The sequence below is a fragment of the Somniosus microcephalus genome, unplaced genomic scaffold (genome assembly GCF_052327205.1).
Source record: "Somniosus microcephalus isolate GS21.2 unplaced genomic scaffold, FLI_Smic_1.0 unresolved_chr4, whole genome shotgun sequence".
Classification (NCBI taxonomy): domain Eukaryota; kingdom Metazoa; phylum Chordata; class Chondrichthyes; order Squaliformes; family Somniosidae; genus Somniosus; species Somniosus microcephalus.
Window position 1 is genome coordinate 16,532,833 of NW_028225182.1, and position 9,346 is coordinate 16,542,178.

Genomic DNA, 9,346 nt, shown 5'->3' on the forward strand with positions numbered 1-9,346 from the left:
GGTACAGAGGCATGCGCAAAGCTTATATACCGGTGTGGTCACTGCCGGTACTACAGTATACAGGAGCTGTAAAAAGTAGTTCTGACTTAAAGGCACATACACTACAGAAAGGAACATTGTTGAAGTGTACAGTTTTGTTCAGAGAATGTTAGTGATGGGAAATTAAGTCAGAATCTGGGCGTCAGCATTTCACCTTCTCCCTGAACAGATTTTTCTGGAGGCGGCGTGCATCAATGGTTTCTGTAGTGTAGCGGTTATCATGTTCGCTTTACACGCGAAAGATCACCGGTTCGATCCCGGGCGGAAACATTATGGTCAAGAGTATTATTTACGTACAGTAAATTAATATACAGTGTGTAAAATCAGATAGGTGATAAAATTTCATCAATGAATAAAGTTTCGCAAATTATTAAAGTTAAGTTATTGAAGTTTCGACTGTCCCTCAGTGTGAGCATTTCTTTCATTCTGCAAAATCAACGCTGTCGGTTAATGAATGGTGATTAAAACAATTAAACCACTAAACTACCAGAAAACACTTTAAAGAGTTTATCACAATTGCTAATATTTCTTATCTTTTTTCTTTTGTTTTTTCAGCTCTTGGTCCTTTTCAGCTCCTGACTGCGGATATTCCTCTGATTAAACTTGAACAAAATGCAATATCTCGGAGCCCCGGCCTTGGTTAACACCAACAGATCTAAATCGCATTTCAGGCACGGAGACAAACCCATTAATTACTCGCTCTTCCCCAGCTCCAGTGCTCAGGTTGTTATTGTCCATCCCAGGGACCCGGGCCAAACCTCCCCATACACCGAGCACAGGCTCAGGAAAACCTGGGGGAGATTATATCCCGGTCACTGAGCCTCCGAGCAACATTGAACAAGCACCCGGACTGAAACTTTCTAAATCCGGAAGTGAGAACTTGCAAGTGAGCTTTCCAACAGTCAGGCTGGTCGGGAGATCTATGGCGCTGCGTTCAAATCGCACTCTTCTGAAAGCGTGCGTTCAAATCCCACTTCTCACTTTGCTTATATTTAATTACTAAGTGCAACTCATTTCTTTTGACGCCACTGTGAAATGCTTTGGGGCATCTCTCAAAAGTGGGATTCAGTGGTTCACCTGCTCGCTTAACACTTCCATCTGACCTGGTACTGAAAGTGGAGACGTTTCCGCAGTGTAGGAGCTATCAGGTACGCGGAATCATTTTGTTGGATCTTGCTCCTCTTGCAGGTCCAGGGGCGGGTTTGCTCTCCTGTGAAAGGACATAAGAACATAAGAACAAAAGAATTAGAAGCAGGAGCAGGCCATATGGCCCCCCAGCCTGCTCCGCCATTCAATCAGATAATGGCTGATCATCGACCTTAACTCCACTTTCCTGCCTATCCACATGTCCCTTGATTCCACTACAGTCCCAGAATCTATCGATCTCTGCCCTGAATATACTCAACGAATGAGCATCAACAGCACTTTGGGGCAGAGATTTCCAGGGAAAGTGGCTGCAATCCTTTTATATCTTACAATGGCTGATGTCACAAGCACCGAACATATTTAAGCAAACTCCTAAATTAGAGTGTGTAAAATCAGAAGGGATAAAATTTCATGACATGCAAAGCAGGGAAATTACTATGTGAAATGGGACGTGGATAACATTAATATCAATATTTTTCTGCCAGACAGGGTGGTGGAAGCAGATTCAATATTAACTTTCAAAAGGGAAATAAATTGAAAAAGAAACACTTGCAGGGCTTTGGGAAAAGAGCAGGGGAGTGGGAATAATTGGATCTCTCTTTCAAAGAGCCAGCACAGGCACTATGGGCCGAATGGCCTCCTTCTGTGCTGGCTGATTCTATGGTTCTATAATAAGTTATTACAGTTTGTCTGTCTCCCAGTAAACTTGTTAGCAATTCCTGCAGTGAGCAACACAATGTTGTGGGTTGATTAATGATGATTGAAACAATTATAAAGAGTCTCACTGACTTGACTCAACCCTTATTACCTTTGGTTAACAAAAATCTATCAATCGCAGATTAAAATGAACAATTGATGCAGCATCTTTGAACGAGCTATCCAATTAGTCCCACTCCGCTGCTCTTCCCCCATAGCCTCGCTGACCCTCCTGCCAGTGGAAACTGTTTCCCCATAATTTCGATCACCTCTATTAATTCTCCCCTGAACTGCGATTAATGGAGTTCAATGTGGGCAAGTGTCAGATCATCCACTTTGGGTCTAAGAACGATCGGTCAGTGTTTGGTCTGAAAACATTATGTCAGGGAATATTTTTTCTGTGAAAAAACAGGTCCTGTTAAATTTAACAAATTTGTCTCAGATCCCTGCTCTTACAAGCAATGAACATTTTAAACCACTCTCGTAAAATCCAATGTATAAAATGAGATGAGTTAAAAGTTCAGCACATGAAAAGAGCAAAATAAATGACTGAACTTTCGACTGTCCCTCAGTCACCATATTAGAATAGTTTTCATTCTGCAAAAAAGGTTATCGGTTAATTAATGGTGATTAAAACATTTCTTATTTTTTCACATTAGTTGCATGTTAATTATTTACTTAAATATCTTCACTTTAATTAATTAAAAACGGTGATGTCAAAGTTATTTCCCTAACCGGGAATCGAACCCGGGTCACACTCACTGATAAGACCAGGTTATTGAATCATTTAAGGGTGTCCTCGAAAAATATCACTCTGCTAAATTAAAAACACGGCTACCATGTGCTTCGGTGTTGAAGAAGGGGATTGAACATGACAATAAAAAAACGCCAGATAGCACCCGCGGTGACAGGAACGCATCTATTGCGAAGTAACCGCTGAGCTAAAGCTGACATCGAGCAACGAGCGGGAAACCGCTCAGTATAAAGGATGAGCTCACAAATATCAGGCACAGTGCAGTCTGGTCAACGTCAAGCCCCTCCTTTCTTATTCAACAGAGGAAGAAGAGACATGAGTGTGAATCAGACGCCACAAACTTTAATTAAAGGCACAAATACTTACAAATCTTTTCACTGTAAAATGTTTTCACTTTATTTCAAAGCTGACTGCATTTAATCTGAATGTCAGCACCATGGGATTTTAGTTCGCAACTGTTTCTATTTTCTGATCACGGTGGAAATAACCGGTCCTGTTCAATTTGACAAATATTGCCCCAGATTCCTGGTGTCATCAGCAATGAACAATTTAAAACAGACTCCTAAAGCACAGTGTGTAAAATGACATATGGGCAACAGTATAAGTTATTGAACTGTCGACTCTCCCTCAGTTAGCATTTCTTTCATTGAGCCAAAGAAAACTATCGGTTAATTCATGATGCTTTACCGTGAAAGCAACAAACAAAAAGTTTAACAAAAACCTTCGGCCAACGTGGGCCCCGGTCCCACGATCGTGCTACCGACTGAGCTCGCATAGCCTGATCACTTTGAGTATCTATTGTCACTGATCAACGCTGGTACAGTAATTAGTGTGGATGGGAGCAGGGAAATGCAAAGGGACATTGATTGAGTGGCAAACTGGAGGCATATGATTCAGAAGATTCAGGGGTGACGCGGAAATTCGAAAGTTTAATGATTTTCAAAGGAACATTTTTGACTTGTGCAGTTTCAGTCAGAGAAATGTTAGTGAAAGGAAATTAACCCAGAATCTGGGATTCAGCATTTCACCTTCTCGCTAAACAGTTCTGAACAGAGGTTTCTATAGTGTAGTGGTTATCACGTTGGCCTCACACGCGAAAAGTCCCTGATTCAATCCCGGGCGGGAAAGATTATGTTCGAAAATGGTTCCTGGTTCGAAACTGGATAGGAATCGTCATCATTAAAATAGAACAAATATGAAAATGGAAAAATTCATCTTGTAATTAAATATAAATAAAATATCGCATAGAGCTCGTATATTACCTGGGCCCGGACCATTCTTCACAGACTCAAACTCAACAGATGCCGACAGTCTCACTCCGGATTCCCTGTTCTAACTGACTCTACCTGGTTCACACTGCGCTGCTCATTAACGATTCTTCAATCAGTGAATTACAGGGTTTGGCGGCACAGTGGTTATGTTACTCGACTTGTAATCCAGAGGAAAATTGGAATGGTGGGGAGACAATTGCACAGTGCTCGCTGGTGGGAGAGGTTTGCCTTGAGGGGGCAGCGAAGAATCGCCATTACAGTGCTGATCCCCGCCACAAACTCTGTTCCTCAACCACCGACTTCATGATGATCTGGAGACCTGAGTTCTAATACAGCATCAAGGTTGCAAGCTGCCTGGTTCAGCCTCAGTGGCCAGGGATTGGGATGAAGTCGGTGGCTGGGGAACGGAGTTTGTGTCGGGGATCAGCACCGCAATGGCGATACATCGCTGCCCTCTCAAGGCTACTTGCAAACCTCGCCCAGCAGCAATATTGGAAAAACTGGACAATTTTATCTCCACCATTCCATTTTGGCCCGGCCTTTTCTCATCCATACCTTCAGCTTCTACACTTCCCGCTGCTGAGCAGCCAATCACACAGCTGCCATCAAAATCACTTTAATTTGTCCAAATTTTACAACCGAGATTTAAACTCGGATCACTGCATTCAAAGTCCAGAGTGCGCACCATTACCCCACAGGAGCCTCACGCAGAGTTCTGAAGCCAATTTGCTTTTTTACAAATTAATTCTCTTTTCTCCAACTCACCTGCCATTCACAGCTGCTGAGCATTTCCATCAATTTCTGTTTTTATTTCAAACTTCCAGCATCCGCAGCATTTTGTCTTGTGTTAGAAAAGCAAACGGGATCCTGGGCTTTATAAACAGAGGCATAGAGGGCAAAAGGAAGGAAGTTATACCAAACCTTTGGAGTATTGTGTGTAATTCGGGCACTGCGCTTTAGGACGGATGCGAGATTCAGTTCCGTGGAGTAGTGGAGAAGAAGAGGTTGTTCTCCTCAGAACAGAGAAGATAAGGGGAGATTTTGTAAACGTGTTCAATATCATGAAGAGTTTCAATAAAGTAAATGAGGAGAACATTTTCCAGCGGCAGAAGTGTTGCTAACCAGAAAACACATATTAAAGTGATTGGATAAAGTATCAGTAATAAGGTTCTCTCGGGCTTTTGTTGGCCGATTTACTGGTAAAGCTGGGAATTGAGGGGAAACTGGTTCATGGTTTGTAACACAAGCAGTGCGCGGGGTCAGACCGGCCCGGCTAGCTCAGTCGGTAGAGCCTGAGACTCTTAATCTCAGGGGCGGTTTGTGTTTCAAATTATTGGGCTGGTTTCACCGGCGATCCCCAGCTCTAAATCCCCCGGCACCTCTCGGTCAATGACTCTTTCAAAAAATGCGATTCAACAACATTATCAGGGAATCTGAATTGTTTATAAACACCGGAAGCTGACACACCAGGGAAGACCTCACAGTCTTGGACACAGAGTGAAATACACTGAAGTGTTTATAAAAAGTTACAGAACACAACACGTGTGTAAAATTCCCCGTTGTTTTCTCGGCCCTGATGGGTTGTGAAGGGAGAGACGGGCCGAAGTCCCACTGAGCCGCACTGACCCCGAGCCAAGGTGAAATTAAAGTCAGTTCAATCTTTAGCAGCGAGCGGCTGGAGAGAGACAAGATTCCGGAATCAAGGAGAGATTTTCTTAATTTGTTGAACAACATTTATATGAAACACTCATTGACCGAGCTGGGAATCGGCTTTAAAATCAGCCCAAAATTTAAAACGCAAACTCCCCACCGTGGGGATGAAGTATCCGACACTCCACCGACTGGGCTAGCCGGACTGGTCTGTCGCAAGGACCCTGCCTGTGCTCCAGTTTCCTCTCAATTCCCCGGTTTATCAGTAAATCCACCAGCAAAAGCCCGAGGGAACCTTGTTACTGATTCATTGTCCAATTACTTGAATAGAAAGCGAGCGGAGGAGAAGGATTGAGAGCCTTCAGTGTGGGACAGAAGTGATGTTGTTTGACGGAGAAGCGACACAATCTCAATCAGTGCAGAGAGAGGTGAGTCAGCGGGTCACCTTCTCCCTGAATACATCCTTCTGACTCGCGGCTGACAAACTGAGCAGAGGTTTTGGGACTGTAGCAATTATCCCGCTCGACTTACACGCGAAATGCCCCCGGTTCCGCTCCAGGGCGGGATGAATGATTTTGGAACTTGCTCCAGGTGAACCTCCAGGGGCGAGTTTCTTCCCCTGTGTAAAAGCGGCGACAATTGTCGGTCCCTGTTAAACTGAACAACGGCTGCAGCAGATTCCCGGTGTGATAAACAATGAATATTTTTAACCAACTCCTCAAATATCGTCTGTAAAATGAGAACTGATGACAATTCATCACAAGCAAAAGACAAAACACTTAAAAAAGTTTTGCCTGTCACTCGGTGACCATGTTAGGATTTCCTTCAGTTTGAAACAGAAAGTCGATTCATCAATTAGAACAATTGTTCATCTTTTTACAGAGTTTAATGAAATTCAGATAATAAAGTGTATGAAAACAAAAGTTAATAATGGACCTGCATTTGTAAACCACATTTCTTTTCTGTGATGCTCTTGCTATAATCAACGGCGGTAGAGTTTCTGCAGTGTAGTGGCTGTCATATTCCCCTCGCGCACGAAAAAGTCCCCGGTTCGATACCGGGCGGAAACATTATGAAAACCTTCCCCATTAAAATTGAATTAATATAAAAATATGGAAGAACTGATTTTGTGGTTAATTATCAATACAAGTAAAAATCTCAACGAACCCGTATATTTTCTCTGTATGTTTCTGCACAGACTCAAACACAGCACAGATGACAGTGTCCCTCCCTCACTCCCGCTTCCTGCCCTGACGCTGCCGAAAGCCCCTCTCAAAGCTGCACATTCGGCTAGTTTCAGTGGATCCGCGGGTGATCTTTAAAGGATCCTGCAGCGTCGCCTCGGATAATAACCATAGATCGTCACCATATTTCACATACCGCAGCAACCCCGTCCATTTCAGTCTAAGTCCCTTTTTTTAACTCTTTCGCGCCAGGCAAACTGTTTGTACAAAATTACATTTTAGGTGAAAACACAAATCAAAATCAAAAATCAAATCAAATCAACTTTTATTGTCATTGTAAGTGCACAAGTGCAGTACAACGAAATGTAGGCTTGCGGCTCCCGAGAGTGTACATTTAGATTAAGACATACACTCTCTGGCCGCAAGCCTACATTTCATTGTACTGCACTTGTGCACTAACAATAACAAAAGACATGTTCGCGCAACCACAGCACCAAGTGTGGGTAGGCATCCACTTGAAATGTACAGTGAGGTGAAATATTACCACAAGCTCCTGATGGACATGTTTCCATGTCTAAAATGCACGCACCGAACAATGCAGCTCCTGGGAAAACTGCAAATCCACGCAGGGCTGTCCTGCATCATTTGAAACAACAGACAGACACAAGATTCTGCCAGTTTCCAATGTCTTCTCCTTCTGCTCCTATCACTTCTTTCCCTCCAGCTGCCTCTGCTCCTCCAGCCTGCAGGTGAATTAGATGCCTGATGTAAACGCAGCGGGTTCAGGACACAAACCCTTCCCTTTCCCCCCGAGAGGATGACGCACGGTAGGTTGCTCCGTAGCCGCAATAGCTCAGTGGAGAGGAGCGACTTGAAGATTTATAAAAGTACAAAAGCAAAATACTGCGGATGCTGGAAATTTGAAATAAAAACAGAAACTGCTGGAAATACTCAGCAGGTCAGGCAGCATCTGTAGAGAGAGAAACAGAGTTAACGTCAGACGAACGGTCATCGACCTGAAACGTTAACACTGTTTTTCTCTCCACAGATTTAATAATGGTCCCGGATTCAATCCCGGGATTCGGCAGTTTTCAGTTCATTTGAGTTTCTTTCCACTGCCATTCTCGAACTGAACGATTTAAACTGGAATTATTTCTCCGGCACTGAAAGTTTGGCGATTGAATAGAGAGACATCAAGCACGGGAAATATTTATAACGTTTTAGATTGATCGATTTCCTTCTGTGCTTTTCTCTGGATGTTGTCTCTCTCGGTGCCGGCGAACATTTCATTGATGCATTTGTCCTGAACTGAAGCCTTTTGCCCATCTCGCGGGGTCAGAGCCGCTCTGTCCGTCTCTTACCTGCTTGTGACCATTATCGGGAACAGGCCGCCTGTTCAACGTTCATCAGCAAACCCAGAAACACAAATAAACAGAAAGATGTGTCTCTCAGCCCCGGTGGTAAAGGTGCAATGGATGTTAATCCAAATAAAGCCCCCGTGAGATTCTGTGTGGATTGGTTTACTTATAAAGTTTGTATTTAAAATATTTAGAAATTGCGTAATATAATGAAAACATCCTGATGGTTTATACGGGGATCGAACCCGCGAGTTTGGCGTTATTAGCACCACGCTTATCACACCAACTGAGCTAACCGGCCACAAAGCTCTCATTGACCAGTCTTGAACCCAGGCTGGGGAATTATCGTTCAGGCTCACACTGGGTGACCGAGTTACTGCACAAACATTGAACAGACCACATCGCTTAAACATTGTTAACTGTTCGTATATACAACTGGGCAGAGTGTAAATCAAAAGTAACAGAGAAAGAGCTCTTTAGTTTAACAAACCTCATTCTAAAAATTATTATTGCACCACCGCTGAACAGCCCCTCCCTCAAGTCCCGGTATAAAAACAGCCGGTGGGACCCCGACTGGATTCCAACCCCAAGCCGGCGGCTGGAGCCGAATCCCCGGTTCAGATGTGGTTTCACGCTCATTCCTTTAGGAAACGCGGGTTCGGGTACGAAAAATCTCTCCTGATTCGCTCCCCTTATAGTGAAGGAGACAAAAAGTAACTAAAACTTGCCGAAACCTGGGATGGTCAATCTAACGCTCGCCCAACTAAGCTGTTTCGGCTTTACGGGCTGTGGTAGGTTCGTTGTTCTCATTCGGTTTCTACTGACCCCCACATAGAGCAGACAGGGCAGAGTCCCATCATTGGCCTGTGCTCTGGTGTATCTGGTTCCCAGGGCTCACAGTGAAGCGACCACGTGTATATCTGATCTACACATTGATGAACAAATACAACAGCAAAAGAACTCGTGGGAAGATTCCAACAGTTGTGAGAAACCCAGACACCATGTTAATATCTCACCGTCACCATTGGTCGATGAACCGATCTAATGGCTCAAAGCGGGTTTTCACATCAGTTTGTTTAACGGATTTTCTTTCAGCGACTATTTCCATGTTCCGACAATAAATGTTACATTTCTTTAATTTGCACAAGTAAACAGAGTTTGGACAGTTACTATCTTGCTCTCCGTGACCTGAGGTTTTATCTCGGTAATCTCCGGCTTTAGTATATGTTGTAAATAATTTTGGAACAG

The 9,346-nt window shown here is 43.6% G+C and overlaps 1 non-coding gene across 1 annotated transcript; it reads left to right on the top strand.

Moving 5' to 3' along the window:
• Positions 1 to 236: 236 nt before the first annotated feature.
• On the top strand, positions 237 to 309 carry trnav-uac (transfer RNA valine (anticodon UAC)). Its single transcript has one exon. It is a non-coding gene; the product is annotated as a tRNA-Val (tRNA).
• Positions 310 to 9,346: the final 9,037 nt, after the last annotated feature.